Source organism: Eretmochelys imbricata, chromosome 2 (genome assembly GCF_965152235.1).
Source record: "Eretmochelys imbricata isolate rEreImb1 chromosome 2, rEreImb1.hap1, whole genome shotgun sequence".
Lineage (NCBI taxonomy): Eukaryota > Metazoa > Chordata > Testudines > Cheloniidae > Eretmochelys > Eretmochelys imbricata.
This window is the reverse complement of record NC_135573.1, coordinates 153,468,506-153,493,015: the sequence shown is the minus strand read 5'-3', so window position 1 is coordinate 153,493,015 and position 24,510 is coordinate 153,468,506.

The following is a 24,510-nucleotide window of genomic DNA, read 5'->3' as shown; positions in this document are numbered from 1 at the left end:
CATTTATAATATAACCTAGTTTATGTAATTTCTAACAAGAAATACATTTATTAACTATGAAAGGTGAATTTTAAGTGAACATAAGAGATAACAGACAGAACAAGGCAGATTACTGAACAAATAAAACAAAGTACCCAAGCTAAGCTCAATAAATGTAAGAAACAGGTTACAAAATGTAAATTCTCACCCTAAATGTTATTTTAGGCAGGTTGCAAAGTTTCTGTGGTTCAGAGTTCCAGGTATATTCCTTTTCAGACTGGACCCCTGTCTCAGTCTGGACTCCCATCTTGCCTTCCCTTCAGGTGGCTTTAGCAGTATTTCTTCTTGGGCAGACAGGCCCTGGAGAGGAGGAGTCCCGTTTGCCTTCCTCCCCACCCTTAAATAGGATTTACATAAGGCGGGAATCCTTTGTTTCCCAAACTTGACCGCCCACCCCTTCCCTTCCAGTGGAAGGTTACAAGAAGTCCCAGGTAATGTTTAGTATCAGGTGACCAGACCATAGTCAGATACATAGTTAATATTCTTAACTTCAGATACAGAAATGATACAGGTATACACATTGGATAATCACATTCAGTAAATCATAACCTTTCCAATGATATCTTACATGACCCATTTTGCATAAAGTACATCTCAATTATGTCATGTCCATATCATAAGCATATTTTCATAAAGCATATGGCATGAAACATCACAAAAATAACCCTCAATGAAAAAAGTTTTTTTGTTTGGATGTCAAATATTCCCCTGCACGATTTGCAAACCAAATATTGCAAGCTTACAGTAGGGCATGAAAGCCACAAGGGGACGAGTCTATTTTCATTGTTAATACTGAATAACAAGAAAAGTAGGTTTTGTAATATGACTTCTAAGCTAACAGAGTCCCTTCGCTGACCCCAAGTGAAGGAGTAGATAATGGACCCACTCCTTCTTCCATTAAAGTCAATGGTAAAATTACTTTGTGGCTAGTAAAAACAGACATTCAGAACCACAGCACTACAGACCAACATGGGGAGAAGGAACTGTTTTGCTTTATCCTTGATGGTATTCCCTTTGGGCGAGGAAGTTGGGGAAGCCAGTTTTACATCATCAAATGCTACAATGGCTAAAATGGCTTGTAGCGAAAGGGTGAGAAGCATCATCTGCTGTGTTTCTTATTGTTCACAATTCATTTTAGTGCAGTAAATTACAGAAGAAACAAAACAAAGGCCTATTTTTGTAACTATGATAGACAGAATTTTTAAAAATGGATATGCTAGCATCTACATAGCCTGCAGATAGCACCCTACTGGAGAGGCATGCTATTCTTGAGGCACAATGGAAATCTAAAAAACAGACACAGCACTTCAATTTTTATTGAATACCATCAACAGGGGGAGGAGAGAAACCCATAGTTGAGCATCCAGAAAGAATGTGTGTTTGGTAGTATTCTCACACAATCGCTGCTGGAGCAACTGGTTGTTGGGGTTTCTACCCCTGAATTGGGATATTAGTTTCTGACAGCACCATACGTAATCTTGTATTAGGTTGGAAGTAGGCTTTTAGCCTTTACCTTCTAACTAGGCTAACTTGATTCACTTAACTGGATGAGAAAAACAGCAAGAAATTGTTATAGTTCATTAAAAAGTCATGACTGGGTTCTTTTGATCTGGAGTGACAGAGCAAGTCACTGCTGGGATGAGAGAATCCAGTGGGTTCTGCTAAAGGGTAAATACAAAAGCTATCTTAATTTTATTGAAACCTTTAATGGAAATTATATGTGAAGTCATAAAAGAAATGGAGAAGGAAAACCCAGCTACAGGGGGCACACTACAGAGTTCGTTCGTTCCTTCTTTCCATGCTGGAGAACAAAAAGTAGAGTCCTGGACATTCTTACTGTAAGGGGCATCTTTTTACCGCAGAGCTCGGTGAAGTCAGTTGGCCTTGGATTTCATTTTAAATCACATATGAGGGTGTGTGAGTACAATAGTGATACCCTCACATAGCACTATCTGGTACTAGAATGGAGCTTGGAAACAGGGAAGGAACTCACTGGCTGAAGCAAAATGAAGGAGAAACCATGGGATTATAAAGTCAGTCACAATCAGGAATCCATAGTAAGAAGACTTCAAATCAGAAATCATCCAGACGCTCCCTTGCATGGTAAAGTTGGGCCTTAAGGAAGGGTGATTCCTCATAAAGATACCACCTGAATTTTGTTACTGGAATGTTGTGAGCTAAATGACTTTACTTGGGAGGGTATGTAATGTAACCGTTCTGCCAAGTGGTGTCAGCAGCAACAGGGCCAGGTTAAGTATCTAGGTGTTCCTCTTAACTTTGCAAAACAGAACCAGCGCAAGACCCCACCCAGAAATCTCAGAAAACTAAACACCATCTCTGGGTGTTTCTAAGAGGGGCATGTCCCCCCCAACCCAAAGACTGACTTTGTGTATAATAATAATAATACCTCTTTTTTAAATGGGAGAGGGAACACAGCATTAATTTTGGGAGACCACCACAACTTTGTTTCCATAATACTCAAATGGATAAACACCCACAGTTCTTGGGCAGAAGTCCTTTGACTAAGTGTCCAACGCTGTGATGTGATTGTCCATGGGATGAATGTCCCTTTAACGTGCCATTCTCCCTTCTACTCTGTTGCACATTACTCATAATTTGTATCTGAGGTAAGCGAAATCCCATAGCCTAGGCGTGTATTCAGGTGGGCTCGCCTCCAGCCCTGGGGAGGCAGGACTGATGGGGTGGTGAGATGATGATGATGATGCTATGCTGCCACCACCTCTTCTTCTCCACTGTGTCCTTGGTCCAATCTGGTCTGGTCCTACAGTACCATGATCACCTAGCTCAGCTATTAGTAATCACAGCTCTAGGATTTGCTGCTGCTCTATGTCTCACTATGGTGCCTTTATCTGCAATGCCTTGTTCCGAAGCACCACCGCCTAGTTGAGTTCTTAGTGATTTCACTGGTAGTGGGGAACCTCACCGCTGCCTCCTCCGAGTTGTCTTTCACCAGAACACACTCCCCATACCAGTTCTAAGGCTCAGCCTCCCGGACCAGCTTAGCAGGGATTTCAGTTCTAGTGGTCAGCAAGAAAAGACAAGGACTCTCAAATGAATCTAATAGGCTCTGCCTTTGAACATTGGAGTGGGAGAGCCAAATAGTATCAAAGACCCTTTAAACAGAACCCTAGCCACCAGGTAAGAACACCTATCCCTACCCCCTCAGTCTCACATTTGAATTTACTTCACTACCCCAAACTTAGCAAGTGAGGCTAAAGTTAGGGTGACTCCCTCAATTAGGGCATATTAAGTACAGTTCTACTGACCTTTAGACATAGAATGAGAATTTCATTACATTTCATTACCCCTTCATCTAAGATATAAGTGAATTTTAAGCTACAACAACAAACCGGAGAATTTTAAGAATAGGTTGGACAAACACCAATGAGGGATGATCTAGATTTACTTGGTCCTGCCTCGGTGCAATGGGTTGGACTAGATGAACTCTCAAGGTCCTCACCAGCCCTACATTTCTATGATTCTATGAAAATTGATCAGTTTGGCAAAACGTGTGTTTATGCAAATACGGTCTGCTCCTGAGGTCTTTTCCCCCACTTCATCAATGGCAGATGGCAGAAAAGAGCTCATTCAGACGACTGGCTTACATTAAATAACAACCTATTTTTGTGCCTACAATAGATGTCTAATTTTTTTCTGCTCTTCCTCTTTTCACTGACTCCTATGAATCTATAAGCCATGTACCTTGTGCTACAATGGCCACATGACATGGAGACATAACATTTCCCTTTTTGAGAGGGGAGACAGTGAGAACTGGATGTGATCCTGTTGTGCGTGTGTGTGTTGTTTTTCTTTGCAACTGCCACTTTGTATTAAGCCAAGAATAGCAAAAATTATGACTATGTAGACAGTGCCAGAAAAGTTTTATAAAGAATGTATTGTACCTTTATGCTACAAGAGAAATACTGAGGGAAAAAACCACAAGCATTAAAAATGAAGGAAATTCTATTATCTGTTTGTTCCTGCATAGTGTGGCCAAGGAGGCTGGAGGTGGTAGATAGGTCTGGGAGACAGCTGATGAATAGAGGTTGCCAGCAGGTTTATCTGCACTGGAACAGGGCCCCAGGGCCTTGGCCAGTGGGTTGGGAATTGAGGGATGGAGAGAGGAAGCTAGGGGTAGGTGGTGAGAGTGCTTGGTGTAAAAGAACAGGGGTTGAAAAGAGTAGGCAGCAGACTGGGTGGTAGAGGATGTTGTCAGCAAGGAAGCGTGTAGCTTTTGTCTTTGTTGGGGGCTGGCAAATGGGAGTCCTCGAGGTCAGATGGGAAAAGGGGCTAGGTGTTACCTGTAGGAACCAGTGGAGCAGAAGGCTATATATTCTCTGCCCAAGGCTGTTTTTTTCTTTGAGGTTTCTGGCTCAGCCAGAACCCCAAATGGGACTGATGGGGAGTGAGGGCTCTTGTCCTCTAAGCTTGTTTTCAGGAGATACAATGGTATCCAGCTACCCATCTACCAGAGCCTTCATCTGGCCCCTTATTAGGAAGGGGTGGAGGTCTGATATCTACTTGTGTGCTGAGATAGCCAAAGTTTCCTGGCTGCTGTACTTTGCAGCATACGTGGAAAATTCCGATTTGCTGTATTTTCATAAGGACAGTGGAAAAGGGAAGACAGCCAATCAGAACAGAGCTTCCAGTAGATTGCTGGGTTTTCACTGAAAACCTCTAGTCTATGGGATAACACCATGGAGATGGCAGGCCAACTTGTAATAGAATTTAGAAAGGATTTAGAAAGGATTTTATATAAAAAAAATATTGAATTTAAATCTCCCCAAAATAATCAGCTTATTTTTCTATTTTAAAAGTTCCTGTTCTCCTTTTGAGAAAACCATATGAGAAAAACATTTGAGAAAGCAATATTCCTTCTAATTTTTTCCATCCATGTGTGGAATTAATTTTGTTATGTGCACCAATATCGAGGTAATGTGCGTATGTGTGCCACCAGTAGAAACAAAACACCTGGATATACTATATATTTTTAAAAAGTTACCATAGGGATAATTACTCCAGCGAGAACAGGTTAGGCATTTTAGAACCCACTACTCGAACAATTAAATTTAAGCATAAGAGAGCAATAAAATTATGAAATGCATAGACCAATCAAAAAACTAAAAAACAGCACTTTGAAAGAATAAAATTACAGAGAATATATGTGCATTGCAGGAAGTACCAAGAAGTAACAACAACAACAGTAACACAAGTATGTGTTGGGAGGTGAGTGTGAAAGAGACAGTGTGTGTGTGTCAGGAGAGAGACAGAGACTGTGTGTATGTGTGAGAGCAGAGTTTGTGTGTATGTGTGTATGAGACAGTGTGTGTGTGTGAGAGAGAGATACACACACATACACAGAGACAGTGTATGTGTGTGTGTATGAGAGAGAGAGACAGAATGTGTGTGTGCTGACTGCTGGGGTAGTGTATGAGAGACCGTGCACTGTCTCTTTAAGCAGAGAGGCACTTACCAGTCTGAAGCCTTGTATAGACCGCAGCAGCTATGTCTAACCCCTGAGACCTATTCCCCCTCCCCTGCTCTGTGGAGATGGGGAGGGGAAAGGGGACAGCCTGACATCAATGACCTTCCCCTCCACCCCCGGCTCTGCACAGCAAGCAAAAGGGTCTCATCCCGGCAGCATCTGGCCAGGGGCTCCAAGGCAGAGGGCAGGAGCAATGCAGCTGCAGAGCAGCAGGGGGAGGGGCACCTAAACACAAGTCGCTGGATGTGTGCGGCTCTGCTAATCAAGTGCGTGGCACTTGATTGATTCTTGGGTGGCCGCGTAGGCGCGCAGTTTAGAGGGACCACTGCAAGAGGGGAACTAGTATTTGTATGACAATAAATAAGGCTGTGAGTCTGTCACAGAGGTCATGGATTCCGTGACTTTCCGGGACCTCCGTGACTTCTGCAGTGGCTGGTGTGGCTGGCCTCGGGTGCCGCATGTGTTCTGGGGCAGTCCTGGGGCCAGCTGCACTGGCCGCTGCTAGGGCAGTCTTGGGCCGCCATGCTCCCCAGCAGCAGTAGAGGTCTGGGGCTGCTATCTCCCCGCCCCAACAGCAGCAGGGGTCCCGGGCTGTGTGGCGCCCCCGGGTCAACCTTGCCCCAGAGCACCCAAGATTTAGTCAGGGGTATATAGTACAAGTCATGGACAGGTCACGGGCCGTGAATTTTTGTTTACTGCCTGTGACCTGACCATGACTTTTCCTAAAAATACCTGTGACTAAAACGTAGCCTTAACAATAAATGATACCTAGTGGTCCCAGTCAGGATTAGGAATCCCATTGTGCTAGATGTTGTACATACAGGCCTCTGTCCTCCAATCACTGACACATGTGAATAGCTTTATGCACAAGAGTACCAACAAGAATAAAATTGCATCAAGGTTGTATGGTCCAACAACTGCTCACCTTGGATCTACAGTATTTTTGTAATTTAGTTTTAAACCTCAGCCTGTTTCTCTCGCTTATTTTTAAAACCTCTGTTCTACTTCTCTAGTCTCCCCCCACTTTGTCTTTCTTTTGTGATTTTCAAAATGTAGACACTGTGTGAGACAAGGAGGAAGCTAGGGAAGGAGAAGTGTGGAGGGAAGGCTTAGGAGGCCTGGATCAAATAGCACAAGAAATTTTCAAAGTCCAGAATGCAGACTGTCCTATCACAAAAAGAAAAGGAGTACTTGTGGCACCTTAGAGACTAACCAATTTATCTGAGCATAAGCTTTCGTGAGCTACAGCTCACTTCATCGGATGCATACTGAAGTGAGCTGTAGCTCACGAAAGCTTATGCTCAAATAAATTGGTTAGTCTCTAAGGTGCCACAAGTACTCCTTTTCTTTTTGCGAATACAGACTAACACGGCTGTTACTCTGAAACCTATCACAAAAAGTGTCTCAAGTCTGACAGCATACCTCCTCCCTCACTGCTGGCTTGGTGGCTCTAAGACTTTCATGCCCTCCAGAACCTAACTGCTGTCAGGGGGTTCTTATTGATATCAATGGTTATCCAAAAGTAGCAACTGAGAAATGGTCTAAGATCTTTAATGGAACCAACACAGAAATAGTATAACATTTCTACTAATGGTTTTACAAAACGAGAGCATGGAACTCCCATGCCAAGCTGTCTGCCTTATTTTAAAACGTGCCCTCAACTGATCTGATTCTCCTGAAATGAAATATGGTAGCTCTGTCAGCCTATTCTAGTGATAGGCTATTGTCAACTTTTCCCAAAACTGGGAAGCTTTTGTAATCAGTTCTGTCAGTGTCTTTTATTGACACAATACCTTGAATATTTAAAATCATTATCCCGCAGCCTATTCATAGTAATCAGATCAGAGATACAATGCAGGATTTGCTTACTGTCTGTATATAATCTTATATTTTTAAATTAAGTGTGTCCATTGTCTAATGGACTTCATGACAGTGACAGGAAATGTTTGCCTGTTCCAGACTTGGGATATGGGGAAAGGAGAACTGAGGGCCAGGGGACGTACAATGGTAGGGGGTTTCTGTCTTGTACATGGTTTCAGTGTTTGCACTTGTTCATTCACTTTTTGGTTCTTGTTTTTGAAAGGTTCTCTAGTTACTGCAGTAGAACCTCAGAGTTACAAACGCCTCAGGAATGGAGGTTTTTCATCACTCTGAAATGTTTGTAACTCTGAGCAAAACATTATAGTTGTTTTTTCAAAAGTTTACAACTGAACATTGACTTAATACAGCTTTGAAACTTAACTATGCAGAAGAAAAATGCTGTTTTCCCTTTATTTTTTTAGTGGTTTATGTTTAACACAGTACTGTACTTTTTTTTGGTCTCTGCTGCTGCCTGATTGTGTACTACCAGTTCCAGACGAGGTGTGTAGTTGACTGTCAGTTGGTAACACTGCTTTTCATAACTGAGGTTCTACTGTACTGTTTTGGTGTGGTAATGGCAGCTGGCCTGCCTGGCAATGGGTGAATGTTGTACTTTTATAATACACATTTATAAATAAAGCTTTTTATGTCATCCAGAAAGTTTCTTGCTATCACTGCATCTCATCATACAGTCTGTATTAGAAATAATAAAGGTAAACACAGTATCAGGGACCATTAGAAATTAGTAAGCAAACATTATTCCTCTATACAGTTAAGTACTTCAATCCACACTTCAATCACTTCCTAATGTGAATCCATACTTAGAATCATCCTCCACCTCCCCATTTCATAAGTGGTTATGTCATTTATAAGTCCAGCCTGTCCATGAATGTAGACCCCTGACTGGGGAAAAACCCTGTCATCATGAACTTTCCGAGGGCAGCCCACATTGACATTCATAAAACGCCCTCTGTGGTCTGTGAGGGCCTGCAATGGAGTAGTACCCTTCGTAGTTTATGTACTCAAGTGCTCTGTGAGAAGGGCAAACTACAGACAGAATTCCCATCAGTGGCCCCAGTGCAGTTTGGAAACCCCATTCTCTTAAAGCCAGCAATTACCTCAGGAATATCTTTTATGGCCATCACCTTAGGGTAAACTACACATCTGATTGGCTCAGAAACCTCAGCCATCACTTTACCCACAGTACAGTCCCCAACACCAAACTGGTTGGCAACAGACCTGTAGCAGTTTGGGGCAGACAGCTTCCAGGTGGCTATTGCAACCCACTTCTGGACATGGAAGGGTGTCCTTACGCATGTGTCTTTATGCTGGAGGGCCAGGACAAGCTGCTCACAAAGGTCCAGAAATGTGGCTTTCTTCATGCAAAAGTTCTAACTAACTGCTGGTCATCCAAGGGCTGGATGACGATGTGGTCCCCACCAGCCTGTGCTTGTGGCCTGCACCAGAAGCGCCAGTCTACAGCAGCAGCAGCAGCTATACCGTGTGTAATGAGCAACATCAGCCAGTTTGAGACTGCCACGCCTGGGTACATCTCTTGTTCTGCCCCCTCCCAGGGGCGTCGGAACCCAGGGAGCCAGGGGACCACGGCCCTCCCACTTTTCACTGGGGTGAACCCCACCCCCTTCCCCTCCTCTTTCCCCCTGAGGCCCCACCGCCCAGCCAGGCCACTGTGGAGCCCGGCCATGGAAGAAAGCCCGGACAATTGTGGGAGACCCTCCCCCTACCTGCGGTGCAGGGGGTGGGGGGCTGACAGCAGCCCCCAGCCCTTGTCCCTGCCCCCTAGGCTCCTCACCCAGCCCAGGCCAAGTGGAGGTAAGAGCACAGTCAGCAGCTTAGGCTAGCTCTCTGGGTATGGACCCAGGAGGTTGGGTGGATTTGTACCCATGCCATCCCCCATGCTGCAACATCCACACTGCTCTTTTTAGCATGTGTCTGTCTACGCAGGCATGTTCCCGGCTGCATTGTGGGCATGCCCTGTATGAATATACTAGTTCAGCTCAGTAGGGGTCTGTCTGGAAGTCAGGTAGCAAGGAGAAGAATAGCTCAAAATAGCTACCTCTGAGCAAACATTTAAGAATTGTTAAGAGACAGTGCCAGACCGGTTAGCTTTGATTACTCTCTCAAAGGGAACGTCTTGACTGCAGAGTTAACTCCCGTAAATCAGCAGCTGGGTCAGCCTTGCCCCCAGGGGTATGCCTCCACACTGCACAGCCTTACCCCAGTTACTGTGTCCTCACTGGTGCTGTATTCACCCATCTGTATTGCTAGGACTTTGGGGGATATAGTCCATGGTTCTTTGTGCTGCAGTAAGCAGTGTCGCTCTGTGATTCTGTCTTGGTTAATTGTGGGAGAACTTGTCTACCCTTCCGGGTGCAAAGGAGTATTTGCACTTACAGCACTCAAGTGGTTTAGCCTATATCCTCTCTGCGAAATGGGTGGGCTACTAATTGAGTGAAAGCCTCACTGGGATTTTAGCCTACAGCCCTAGATGAGCCAGCTGCCCTGGGTGGAAAGCTCCACTAAACTTGGGTGAGAAGGAATTGGATGGGAGGAGGGTTAGGAGCAACACTGCATAAAACCCTGCATTAACTCTGCAGCTAAGACTTCTCCTCTTTCTCTGGACATCCTCTGAAACGGGTTTAACCAGGAGTGACTGAGGTCCTGCAAACACAGGCAGAGTTTAAAAGGAACATCCCTTTAGGACTGTAAATGGGAGAACCAGACTAAAACCAGATCCAGGAAATGGTTGGGGATGTCTGGAGAATTAAGGCTTGCCTAGGTCACCATGATGGGCTGGTAGGACTTTAGGTAAGATAGATATGTGTGTAGACTGTTTGTTGTTTTAAAAGCCTTTTTCTCCAAAGCTTTGTTCCTACTGCTAAATAAACAATGTTTGTTTTAAGAAGAATGTGGGTCACTGTGAAACCGTCAAACTAGGTGCCAACTCTTGCCAAGGCTTTAGGCCTTAGCCAAGCACTGACAAATTCATTGCTGGAAACCAGTCTGTTCCCCCTGTGTGTTAGTATGGTTAAGATGTATATTGAACTTATAACAATGTGTTTGGTCTTTACAATGCTTGCAAGTTGCTGCATGCATTAATCCCACTTATAATTTCTTTATCACATGCTATAAGATAATATTTAAGTTCTTCTTCCAGTAGTGTCCCTATGGGTGCTCCACTGAAGGTGTGGTTGCATCCCTGTGCTGCTGACTGGAGAATTTTGGTAGCAGTGTCCGTTCAGCCCGCACATGCACTGTCTCCTGCTCCTGCACTGTCCCCCCACTCCCTGTGCTCTGCCATGAGGATAACCAGTATTGTGCAGGAGAACCTTCTTCAGTTCCTTCTCAACAGCCCTTGGCTAGAGATGGAGCTATAGCTGTCCGTTAGCAGATTGTTAACCTTCAAAAGACTTACTAATCGTTTCCTTTTCTTAACAACTTCTTAGACTTTCCTCTACATTTCCCTTCTTTTATCCTGTTGCTCAAAAATATCTTTAATTTAAACTTTGTTTTTTGTTCAACTCCTCCCCTCATCTGGGGACCCCCGGACGGGTTATGTCCGGTTCACTGGCATGGGCGGTGGGTGGAGCCCCCCTTTGGTGAGGCTAGCCCCTGCTCTGCCCCTTCTGCCCATGCCCCTCTCCCCTGCGGCCAGAACCCCGAGACCCCTTTCCCCCCACAGCCAGAGCCACAAGTCCCCCTGCCCAGAGAAGCCCTGAGTGCCCTCACTCCCCACCCCCCCGGCCTCGGCCAGAGGAATCCCGGGCTGGCCAAAGCCCTGAGCCCCTTCCCCACCTGCCTGGAGAAGCCCTGGGCCAGCCGTGCCTCCCCTCCACTCCCATCCCCAGACCCAAGTCGCCCTGGGGAAAAGCATCTCTTCCTGGCACATTTGATATGCCCCATGCAGGGTCCGGAGCGGCTGAGGAGGTGGCATGTACTACTCAGCTTCCTGGCTTCATCAGTAAACTGAATAGCACATACCACTTCCCCAGCCATCCTGGAACCTGCATGGGGCATAATAAGGCAAAAACTTCCCCTCCAAATCCTACAACCAGGGGTCTGGCAGCCACGGCAGTGCCTCCCCTGGCCTATTACACCTGCTCCCCAGGTTCACTGGGCTTCAGGAAGTGTCTCAGCTGTAAAAAGTCTATCCAGGTGACAGACAGACATGGCCAGTGTGTTTATTGCCTTGGAGAAAACCACATTCCCCAGAAGCGTGGTTTATGACAACAGTTGAAACCGGGGTCCAGAAAGGATAGAGAGCTGAGACTCCAACTTCTTATGGAAGCAGCTCTCCGATCACCTTTAGACCCATGCCAAGACTCAGGATGGCGGGAATCCTCACCACAACTCTCTACATCTAAGGGAGGTGAGCCTAAGAAGACAACCATGAGCCACTCACACAAGGCTTCTAAGAAGAGAGCCATGAGTCCCCACAGCGAGCCCCAACCCAGCCGAAAAAGATCATGGGCTCGTTCGGTATCATCAGTACTGCCGGCACCGAGGCTATTTAAACTTGATACCTAGAGCTCTCCTGGTACTGTCCCAACAGAACATGTTGGGCTGCCTAAGGACCCAATGGGCGCAGGCTAGGAAACATCAGTACCGACGGGACAAGAGAAAGATTGAGACTCCACCCTGGGGAAGGCTTCTTTTGTATGGACAGTAGTGTCGCTACCATCTTTGGTATGCCAGACACTGGTGGACTGTTCAGCCAGGATCTCCAACTCCATCGACACAGACATCCCAGCACTGTGAACAACTACCAGTAGCGAGGCATACGGCATCGCTGCCAGACTTCTGGTACTTGAGAGACTTTTCTGTGTCTGACGCACCAGACTTGCCTCTACTCGGTACTGGGGCTCCAGTACTAAGTCCACCTCGAGCTCCAGATTCCCCTTTGGTATTGTGCCATGCACCCCCATTCTTTAGTGGGGAGTCAGAGAGTGAATAGGAGGACGTAGTCTCCTGTTGCTCCTCTCAAGCATCCTGTGGCACCCCTTACCAATACGGACCTCAACTGACCGTCTCCCTGACCCTCAACCTCCCTGGTCTGAGCAGCCATGGTACCAACGACTGGGACCCTTCCCACCATACCAGTGGCCTTACTGGGATCCTTGGCAGACATATAGGCGTTGTGCCTCTCGGAGTTCTAGCATGGCTTATCAGGAGCCAACGAGATGCCCTTCTTCAGCTAATGCATCTAGAATGTCTGAGCCTCCTGAACAGATGAGCGAGGAACAAGAGGCCAATATTGAGGAAGAGGTTACCCCCATGTAGCGTTCCTCTCTGGGGTTATCTGGACCGGTGATCTCCTAGATCATTCCAATCCTTGACTCTGGGAGCCAGCCTTACCCTGCTCTGCTGTGAGAACCCCCACTCCTGGGCTGTTCACGCACAGCCTCTGGCATGTAAGCTGCTCCTTGGATTGTGCAACCGAATGATACTAGCCAATATCTCCGGTCCCAGACACAACCCTAGGAACCTCCATCTTGCAGTGTCCAGTTATGCCTGCTGGACACTACAAGCTTATATGAGTTCGTCAGCTTAACGAAGAAATTGATATGCACCAGGCTTGTTATCCCAAGGGAAGAGTCTGACACATTTTAAACCAAATGTGCTGTTTCAGGTAGAATAAACAAACAAATTTATTAACTACAAAGATAGATTTGAAGTGATTATAAGTCAAAGCCTAACAAGTCAGATCTGGTCAAATGAAATAAAAACAAAACGCATTCTAAGCTGCTCTTAACACTTTCAGTGTCCTTACAAACATTAACCCTGATACAGACTAGAATTCATAGTGGTCGATCTCGACTCTACTCAAGAGCACTCCTCCCACAACACAGATCCATTAGATCTCTTGGGACTGGAAGCAACTTGAATCTTTCATGATCTTTGGTATGTAACAACCAACTATCACAAAGTCCAGCTTGCCTCTGGATGGCAAGATAGACTGGAGTGCCCAAGAGAACTGTCTCTGACTCCATGGTAAGATTGTTATAGTGCCCTAGGAGTTCACACTTGTTACTGGGTTGGTGAAATCTATTTCTAGAACACACATCCATTTTGGGGTGTGTGCCCTGCTTCTTGGCAGTCTGCCCTGAGGTTGGTACTCATGGTCATGAACCAATCCTGACAGTGTGACAGGCACTGTATATCAGAGACTGGGAGGCGGGCAGTCATGCCTAGTGGTTAGAACAGGAGTTAGTCGGCAAGGATTGGAGCAGAGAGTCAGAACTGGAGTAAAGCCAGATGCCAGAGCCAAAGGTCAGAACCAATGTCAGAAGGCAGGAATCAGAACCAAGGATCAGAGCAGGTTACTTGGAGTGATGGGTGAGAGACAGGGGCTGACATAGCCATGGGCAAACGCTCTGAGAAGCCACCAAAGTGCTGCTACTGCTTAAAAGTCAGTCTGCTGACTCCTCCCACCAATTGACTGAACACTACCCATGAGTTTTGAGCAATGAAGATCTGAAAACCCCATCCACAGCCGGGACTGCACAAGGACAGATAAGTCACAGGCAAGTAAAGAGTTCTGCAGACAATGAGAATCTCCCAATGGTACAATTTACCCTTGAATGTCTTTTAATAAGAGGGAGGTTTATGAATAAATTGGGAGGTAGCTAGTGAAAAGTGCGTTCATGTAATTGGGGTTTTTTCTCCTTCTGGAATCTGTTCAAATGTGACATGTAGGTTGTGACACTGTATGGAATACGGAAATACTTTATAATATTAATATCAATATTATAAAATTGCAAGTAATCTGACCAGATATGCCAGGATATGTAGGGTATATCTGTATTTCAAAACTTGTGCTGTGTTTCTGGGTGACGCCCCCAGACAGATTGGCATCAGCATTGCCTAGCCTGTTCGACGGCTCATCGGGGTCATCAGCTGTACAGTGAACTCATTGAAAAAGCCTGGGTCTACCCCTTATGAGTCAGCAAGGCATGGAAGGGCATGCCTATGGACAGAACTCTCAGGCTTTCCCATGCCCTGTGCTGTCAAGCTTGTGTTTGGGACACAGGAAGTACAAGCCACATGGCAAAAGGAATATAAAAGGCAGCTGCATTGTCTCCATTTTGTCTTCTTTCCTGCTTCTTACCTCATGAAGCTCTGAACAAAGGACTGAACGACCCATCCAAGTTGTGGATGTGTTCCAGAGGGACTTTCAAGCCAGTAAACTCACCGGTACTGCTAAGAACCTGATACATGAACTTTGAAGTCTCTGTATGTATCTGATTGCTTTATAATTTAACAACTCTCTTCCTGTGCTTTCTTTTTTCCCCTATAATAAACCTTTAGTTTTAGACATTAAAGGATTGGCTGGCAGGGGTATTTTGGGTAAGATCCAAACTAGTATTGACCTGGTAACATGGGTGACTCTTTAGGCATTTTGTACATGTGAGCAGAGTTTTTAAATAACTTCTTACTGTACTGGTGCTACTGTACCTAGGTTTTGACTGGCAGCCAGAGAACTGGAATGCAATAAAGGGGGCTGTGTGATTTTTTTTTTTTTTAAGCTTCTCGATAACCAGTGCGGGGGATCAGAAGCATAGTTTGTGACTGGTGGATGAGTTTAACTTCAGTGTTAGCCACCAGTTTTGGGAGAATTGGCTCTCCTTTTAGCAGCATGCCCTGACTGTGGCATTTTCAGTGAGGGCTTCCCCAGGCATCCCAGGTCACATGGGGTTTGTTTACACAGCAATTAAACACCCACAACTGGCCCATGTCAGCTGACTCAGGCTCACGGGGCTCGGGAGTGTCCCAGAGCACAGGCTTCAGCCTGAGCCTGAATGTCTGCACTGCAATTTTATAGCCCCACATCCTTGTGAACCCGTTAACTGGCATGGGCCAGTTGCAGGTGCTTAATTGCTTTTAAGACATACCCTTACACATGGTTCACATACAAAGTTGCACCACTTAAATGAAAAGTGTGATTTTTAAACTAATTTTTAGTTAAATTAGTGCAACTTTTCATGAGGACACTCTTCCAGTGATTTAAAGCTGGCTTTTTATTAGCTTAAATGTACAGAGGCAAACTAAATCAATATAACTCTTGTAAAACCACTGTAAGTGGGGCCATTTAGGCATTTGCATTAGTTTAACTAAACCAGTGCAAATTTGTGAGTAAACTCTTAGAGGAAATTATCTATGTTCTTGGGTAGCTTGTGTGTATAAGTAAAATCCATTTATTCATGTCTGAATATTGGTGACATCATAACAGAATTTTTGGAAGCCTTCTCTATTTATCAGTAGTTTTGAGCTCTCAGCAGCTGCCCTCCCAGTGATCTGCTGTACACTAATCATCTCCTTACTGGTCTTCTCCAGCTCTACAATGATGACCCACCACGTCGTCAGTTGTTCAGCGGTGTGTGTGTGTTCTCTCTGTGTGCTGTCCCAGCTCTGTGCAGATACTTGACACAGCAGACCTCTGTCAAACTGCCCAATAACCACAGACCTGTTTGTAGTGAAGGCACTTGGTCACGTTTATTGCCAACGAAGTACGGTCTTAATGCCATGGCTCAATGGTTACAGGTACACCAACACATGGAACGGACTAGCTCAGTTGAAGATGGGACTCTCCATTAGCCCCCAGGCTGGCCAAAGACACTCCCTCTGAAACTTCATTTTATACCCCAATAACAAACAAGTTACATATTGCCCCTCTGACATAGTTACCCACCCCGATGTGGGTTGTTACCACCCATTACCTTGTACATGTTGGTTTGATCATAACATCTCTATCACAGTGTCATCCTGACCTCATCTTTAGGAGGGGTCATTGTGTTCTCGTTATCTTCGGGGAGTGTGTTTGTACCAAACTTGGTATGGGGTAGTCTCATACCACCCTTCTGGAACATGTTTGCGTGAGTGTCCTGTACCTATCCTGTCTCAGGAATGTGTGTGTTTTTGCAATATCAGCTCTGCTCTTGCCAGGTTCTGTGAGCCTGCATGCAGACAGAGTCTGACTTCTGTCTCTTGCTAACTTTGCTTTATATTAGCAAGGCTTGACCACTACTTTAGTTCAGGCCTCACACCAGGCCTCTGATACAAGGGGTTATGTCTCAGGCTCTCTTCCTAATACACACCAATTCTTCCATTATAACTTTGTTGAGGTTATTTCCATTTTTATGCCTGATGTGACCAAAGTACATAAGTTTGCTCCTGTTGACTTCTCTACAATAAACATTTCTAACATGAACAGAAAAAAAGAAAAAAACCTATGAGATACGCAAGAGTCTCTACCAACACCACATCTGAAAGGTTTCAATTTTCGCCTTGCCCATGATTCACATCGATAAGTTGCACTGGAAAAAGTATTCTTTTTACCAGTTGAACCTTTCTACATTTCAAGATGCCCCGGTTTTTCCAAACTTTTGTAAGGAGGCCATGGGTGAACAAACCAATCTTCACCTTCTGATTCCTTTGGTTCAGCCTCCTTGGTCGCATATGTATGATCCTAGATAATTGAATGCATGTGATCTAGCCCATGGGCGGGAGGAGAGGGGAACGCATGGGAGTCAAGGGTGGGGGAGAGATCAGACTAGGAGTGGACGTCTGAGTCTACTGAAGTGAAGGATGAGACAGCGGGTGGCGGGGGGGGAGCAGGCTTCAGAAGACTGGAGGTGGGGAAGATCAGGTGGAAGGGCGGGACTGGGCAGTGTCATAGACAATGCTGAATGAGCTTAGGTGGTAGCCAGAGCCAGAGAGATTAGAGGACAGAGTTTTAGTGAATAGAAGGTCAAATGAATGGCTTTTTTGATGAGTGGGAGAATTAATCCAAGGAGTAGTTGGCAAATACATCAAATGGGAGCACTGATATGGAAATTGAACTCATCAAGGATAGGAGTTGCAGACTGAGAAGAGAGGACAGAGACAGGGCTGGGGCAGATGTCATTTGCTGGTAAGAGTAAGTAAGAGCTGGTGAGAGGGGCGGGAGGGAAGAATAGAAGGAGAAAGGGAGAAGGGATGGAGATCAGGCAGCCAGCAGAAGATTACTTCAATAGTCATGATAGTTAGAAGTGAAAAAAATAAAATCCACAGTGACTCAACACAGTATTTGGAGAAAGGATAAATCACATGAACAGGGAAACAATTAATGAAGGACAAAAATTAGAGCTATGAATTAACTGAATACACAGAAAATGAATTGAGCAAAGAACTAATCATTAAATCTATACAGAGGAAAGACATTTAATTAAGCAGAAAACAAATGGGGCTTGAAATAATACATTATATGGAAAATGTAAGCGATCAGCTGACAAATCAATATACAGCAAATGAATTGCTCAAAGGGATGATAAAGTATTAAGTACACCTAAGCGGCCTGATAAATGGCAGGCAAGTTCAGTCAGACACAGCTGGAGAGGGCTCCAGAGGCAACTTCTAATTTGTTTTCACTAGTGGAGGATAGTGTGGTGACAATAAGGGAGATGAAGAACTTGCAGATTTATGCTCTCCAGGTCCCTGTGCCTGCCCTGTACTTTGCAGGGGCTGGAAAGATGGCAGTAGCAGTTGGTCTGCCGTGGAAGTGATTAACCCCAATGGTGGGGTGAGGGTGGGTTAGGTACTATAATGCAGGGGTGGCAGGTTTGTAGAAATTTTGGGGGTACCCAGAACCCGCTTCCCCCACCCCACCCAAGGCTCTGGGAGGGAGTTTGGGTGGAGTGCAGGCTCTGGGCTGGGGGAGGGGATTGGGGTGCAGGGTACAGGCTCTGGGAGGGAGTTTGGGTGCAGAAGGGGTGAGAAGTTGGGCTCTGGGAGGGAGTTTGGGTGGGGGAGGGGGTCTGGGGTGCAGGCTCTGGGATGGAGTTTGGTTGCTGGGTGCAGGCTCTGGGTTGGGACAGCGGGTGGGGGTACAGGCTCTGGGATGGAGTTTGGGGATGGGAGGGGGTGCAGAGGGAGGGGATACAGGGGTGAGGGTTGTGGGATGGGGATGAGAGGTTTGGGGTGAGGGCTGTGGGGTGAGGCTGGGGATGAGGGGTTCATGATGCAGGGTGTGGGGTGAGGGCTCTGGCTGGGGGTGTGGGCTCTGGGGTGGGGCAGGGCTGGGGATGAGTTTGGGGTGCAGGCAGGCTTCTCCAGGGCTGGGGCCAAAGAGGAGGACTCCCCTCAGCCCTGTCCCCACTGGCAACAGTGAGCTCTGGGGGAGGCCCCCCCCCGGCAGCACACTCACCCCGCACCATTGTCACTGCACGTGCTCCCAGGGCCCCTCTCAGGCCCAGGAAGCCCCCTTGCCTCCCCTATGGTGGTTGCAGGGGTGGGGGGTGGCGCTGCCATCATATGTGCACCTCTTCCCCTGCTGCTGCCCCTCACTGGGGGTGGGGAATGGGGCTGCCCCTTGCCCAGTGTGGGGCAGGAGCAGTGACTGTGGGCGGGGGGCACCCTGTGTTGGTGGAGGGTCCCGCTGGAAAAAGGAAGGGTCCGAGGTAGAAGTGCAGGGTCAGGACAGGGCAGGCTGAATGGGGGCACTAGGATCCTGCGGTGGCAGTTCATGCCGGGAGCCAGCAGAGCGGAGTCAGCATGGAGCTGTAGGGGAGAGGCAGGGACCCAGGGGAGGCACACAGGGGCAGCAGGCAGGGCTGGGCAAGAGACCCAGCCCCAAACATTGGTGGAGCCGGGCCCCCGGGCCCTGAATATTGCTGGAGCATGGGCACCATGGGACCATACAACTCACTGCCCCTGCTATAATGTTCCCAAAGTAAAGATTGTGTAGCTCTGTTGAGAACTGTGCATTTCCTTGTTTTTCTGACATTGCTAAGAATTCAACTGTCAAGGTTCCTTCCCCACTCTGAACTCTAGGGTACAGATGTGGGGATCTGCATGAAACCCCCCCTAAGCTTATTTTTACCAGCTTAGGTTAAAACTTCCCCAAGGTACAAATTATTTTACCTTTTGTCCCTGGACCTTATTGCTGCCACCACCAAGCATCTAACAAATATAACAGGGAAAGAAACCACTTGGAAACTTCTTTCCCCCCAATATCCCTCCCCAAGCCCTACACCCCCTTTCCTGGGGAAGGCTTGATAAAAATCCTCACCAATTTGCATAGGTGAACACAGACCCAAACTCTTGGATCTTAAGAACAAAGAAAAAGCAATCAGGTTCTTAAAAGAAGAATTTTAATTAAAGAAAAAGTAAAAGAATCACCTCTGTAAAATCAGGATGGTAAATACCTTACAGGGTCAAAACATAGAGAATCCCTCTAGGCAAAACCTTAAGTTACAAAAAGACACAAAAACAGGAATATACATTCCATTCGGCACAACTTATTTTATCAGCCATTTAAACAAAACCAAATCTAATGCATATCTAACTAGATTGCTTACTAACCCTTTACAGGAGTTCTGACCTGCATTCCTGCTCTGGTCCCGGCAAAAGACAACCCAGACAGAGAGAACCCTTTGTTCCCCCCACTTTGAAAGTATCTTGTTTCCTCATTGGTCATTTTGGTCAGGTGCCAGCGAGGTTGTCTTAGCTTCTTAACCCTTTACAGGTGAAAGGGTTTTTCCTCTGGCCAGGAGGGATTTAAAGGTGTTTACCCTTCCTTTATATTTATGACAACAACTCTCACGTTCTGGAAGGGCACAGGGTAGTAGTGAATGCTTGCAACCTTAACTCCATGTTAATGAAAGTTTGTGTGTTAATTTTAAGCATGTTTTATAATGCAATCTTAACTATGGAGCTGCGACCAGTGGCTCTCTAATATTAGAGAAAGGACTCTATTCCTGTCTTCTCTCTCTACACCAAACCAACCCAAAAAGGCAAATGTTGAAGATTTTGGTTGAACGGATTTTTGAAAATGACATTTCACTTCAAAAACTCACAGGGAATTTTTGAAAACCCAGATTTGTTGAGTTAATGTTTTGTTCCTGTTTTGGTTTTGACACAACAAAACGAACTCAAACCCCAAGGGATACAAAGCTTATATGAAACAAGGTGACAAATTTAGCACCCCTGATCATGTATCTCATGAAACTGGCCTACAGGTTTAAAAAAAAAGGATGGGGAAAGCAAAAGTTTTAGCGTTCTATTTTCCATGCTTTGCAGTTTGGCTAGAGTACATTTCCCACTCGACTGCCTTTTTATATATTAAAAATAATGGAAAAAGATACCTTTCTAGCATAGTTCAGGTTACATTATGTTAATCATTAAACATTAATGTATAGCAAGTGCAAAAGTCAAGCATAGCATAAAAGCTAAACATTTCCTTCCAGAGCATTCACATTTTTGTCTGTGAGAAAGCATATATTTATCCCATTTTCTTTCCAATGTAGATGCTGATTTCTAGAGGTATCTGCCTTTTTTGCTTGGGTCTTTCAAACATTCTCATGTACACAATACCCTACAGGTATTGCTAGCACACTAGAGTGACTTTGCCCTCATTTTCTAGACATCTCGCTCTTGGCATATTTTTTTTAAAAAAATACTGCAGTGATTATTTTTGTGATTGAAAGAAAAATGACACAAAAATAACATGCCTCAATGCACATTTAGCATGTGAGATTTATAAGTCATGTGCCTGAAAATACAAACTCGGGTTATTTTGTTTGATGTTCTGTGTCCGATTTAGTTTTAAATGGTTCAAATGAGGGCTTCCACCACTTCCATCGGACACTGTTGATAATCTCTCATAGATCTCATTTTGAGGACATTGTTTTGATACTCCAGCTAATTTTTTGTTCTATATCATCCCACAAATCTTAACTAAATACTTATATCTGTCATCTCTGGATTAAGATAAACAACTTAATCCTTACACCTTTCACAGCCTTGTATTCACTCCTCAGATATCACTTAGCCAGACTATACAGATATAATTCTATTAGGGTTTCCTAATAAGTGTATGTGATAAAGTGCATAAACCCCACACTGCAGGAACCATGAAGGGGTTAATGGCCAGAACAGTGACTTCCCCAGCTGTGACCAAGTGGTTGATAGTAACAGCTGGATAAAAGGCTGCATTCTCAGACAGTGGGGAGGCTGCTAAGGCCAGTGATGATCTCAAGGAGGTGCCATGAGTTCAAGAAGCTGCCCATAGAACAGACCCACAGGTTGTACTCTACAAGGTGGGAAGGAGAAAGCTGGACATTTGGAGGCCCACATTTAGTCAGATCTTGGAGTAGTCCTCAGAGACCCAGAAAGCTTGGAGACCGTGCTCTTAAAGGGCCATGGCATCACAATAGCCCCTTGGATATGGGGTGAAGGATTAAAAACTTTCACATTCCAGCTCTTTAATTATTTTTCTTGTTCTCTAAATTTTATCCATTTTGTTAACATTTTTCTGGTATTGAGAGGCCCAGAACGAAACACGCTATTCAAAGGGATCTGAGGATCTGGCCCCTACTTTGATACTACCTGATCAGTTTCTGTTGCATAAGATGATACAATGATGGGAAGAAACTTAAAACACAAACTATTTTAATTTAATCCTTAAATAAATCCTTAAATGCATCAACAACCAATGAAGCCGAATGAGTAAAGGGGACACTTGAGAATAGGAGGGCAGTGAAGTATTAATTTAGTTGCATAACTTTGAATGGAATGAAGACTGTAGTTAGATAGAAGAAAGGATTCCAGTCAAATGAGAATCACAGTAATTTAGGCATAATATATAGTTAGAACTTTGACCAAGGTTCTATAGCAAAGGGGAAGGTCAAGGAGTTGCATATTTCAGATGTACAATCAAGAAATTAGATCAACAATATAAACTAAAAGAAAGATAAATGGATTCCCAATTCCTTATCTATCTTGGGTTTTTGACAGAATCTGAGTGCCTTCAATTTAAAATAGATTAGCAGTAGCTCACATGTTCACAGTCTAATGGGTTGCCATATGTGGGATTGGGAAGGAATTTCCCCCAGGTCAGATTGGCAGAGACCATTAGAAGTTTTTCGCTTTCCTCTGAAGCACAGAGTTTGGGTCACTTGCCAGTGTTATAAGGGTATATCTTAATCAATTCCCTGCTATTGCAGGGGCCTCGGGTACTAGTGCACCTTGGTCCCTCCTACTCTCTGCCTGCAGCACCTAATAGTCTAGTCTCCTTTGGTCCAATTTTGGATCGTTGGATTTGGTGTGTGAGTGGTGTTGGGGGCCTGTGGTGTGTAGGAGGTCAGACTAGATGATCAGATTAGTGGTCCCTTATGGTCTTCAACTCTGAGGTCTCCAGGAGACTATGTGGAGTCTTTAGGTCTTTTTCATTTTTTGAGGCAAAGAAACTCTGCTAGTGGTTGGGTTATTTTTGTTTGTTTTTTTCTGTTATGTTTTCTGTCTATTTTTTATGGTATTACTATGGGGCTGAGTTAAGATTGGGTGCCTTAACTATGCATTTCCTTAAGCTTCATAGAATTTAAGGTCAGAAAGGACCATTAGATCAAATAGTCTGACCTCCTGGATATCACAAGCCATTGAATTTCATGCAAATACCCTACATTGAGCCTACAATGACTTCAGTTATACTAAAACATTATATTCCTCTGGATGCTAAAATGTTGCAGAAAATAGAGACCAAGGCACCACCAATGCCAGAGGTTCCTGCAAAGTAAAATTAGAATAATATTAAAGGCTGAAAAATACAAGGAAGTAAAAAATACAAAAAGAAAAGTAATGCACAGAACACCTTCCCAGAGCAAACGATTTGGTAGCACCCACTATCTTGTGCCTGCTCACTGACCTCACGAGGCAGAAGATCTGTTATATCTTTTGGTGGGTGTTCCTAGGTCACTAAGGTTTGTGCAAATATTTCTTTTAGTAAGTATGTGCTGATATATTTTAAAATATTTTTGAAACATAAAGATATAGTTGCAATGTTATTGCTTTCAGAGTTGATTCAGTCACGCTATCTGCATAGTGTCTCAAGAATCCTAAATGCTCACTCACATAATAAAGTGAAATTTCAGAGGTCTCTGGAGGCTTATTCACTCTTCCATAAAACAACACGGATCACTACATCCAGTCCAAGTTGTTCAGGGATTATCATACAGTAATATCCTTAGCCTTCACCTGATGTTTCTAATTGTTCTTGTTCTTCAGCATGCATTTGACTTTTCTTCCTGTTAATGCTACCTCACAAACAACCATTTTAGATCCCAGTGTTTCAGGACAGAGTCGATCACTTCCACACAACCTTCTCAATTGTTATGTTTGGAGGAAAAGTAGTTAATCCTCTAAAAAAGACAAATTATTGAATAGTACTGAGACCATGCATACAAATATTCACAATTTTCAGACCAGAAAGAATTTTTATAACTCAAATATAAACACTTGAAATGTGGGTTTTAATGGGAATTGAGATAGATTCTTAACAATACTTTTCAGGAAATAAGGTTGTTCATAATAAAAGAAATACATTTTATGAGAGTGGTGTGTACAGTTACTGCATACGTGTTTGCACTATAAATCCCAAGCACCTAAGCTGTTTGTGCCCTTGGCATAAGGAACTGGGATTTTCCATAGTAATGCATTTTGTGTTTGCTCTTAACTGAGATCTGAGAAAGCTCCAGATCAGATGGCTGGATGCTTGCTACTTTTGAATATCTTGTTTACTAAGTTAGTGTACGTGTAAAAGTGACAGAAGGTACTGATAGCAAAACTATGATGCAGAAAAGAATGCTGCAAGCAAAGATATAATGCCAGTAAACATGGGCCTGATCCAAATGAGTCTTTCCACTGACTTCTGGATCAGGACCTATATGAGCCCTATCTCTTTTAGAGATGTTCATACTGTGTTATGTTTATCAGTAGATTTTATATTTCAAAGTGTAATTCATGTAAAAACTCTTGGCATCTGTACATATAGTTAAAATAATATATAAGCATAAAGGCTCTGCTACTGCTCTTCATACAAAGCAATATTATTTGAAAATAACCACAGATGGGTGTGAATGTCAGGCAAACAATACATAATGCCTTTTTTGTTTTAATAAGATATTAGTGTATTGCAGTATTATCCACAATCCACACAATAACCTCTGCTAATATGGGATTTGTAAACAGAATATCATGTTAACTGTTTGAGATTGCACTTCTGAGTGTTGTCTTTTTGCAATGGAAAAATACCTCTTTCCACACTTTTATGT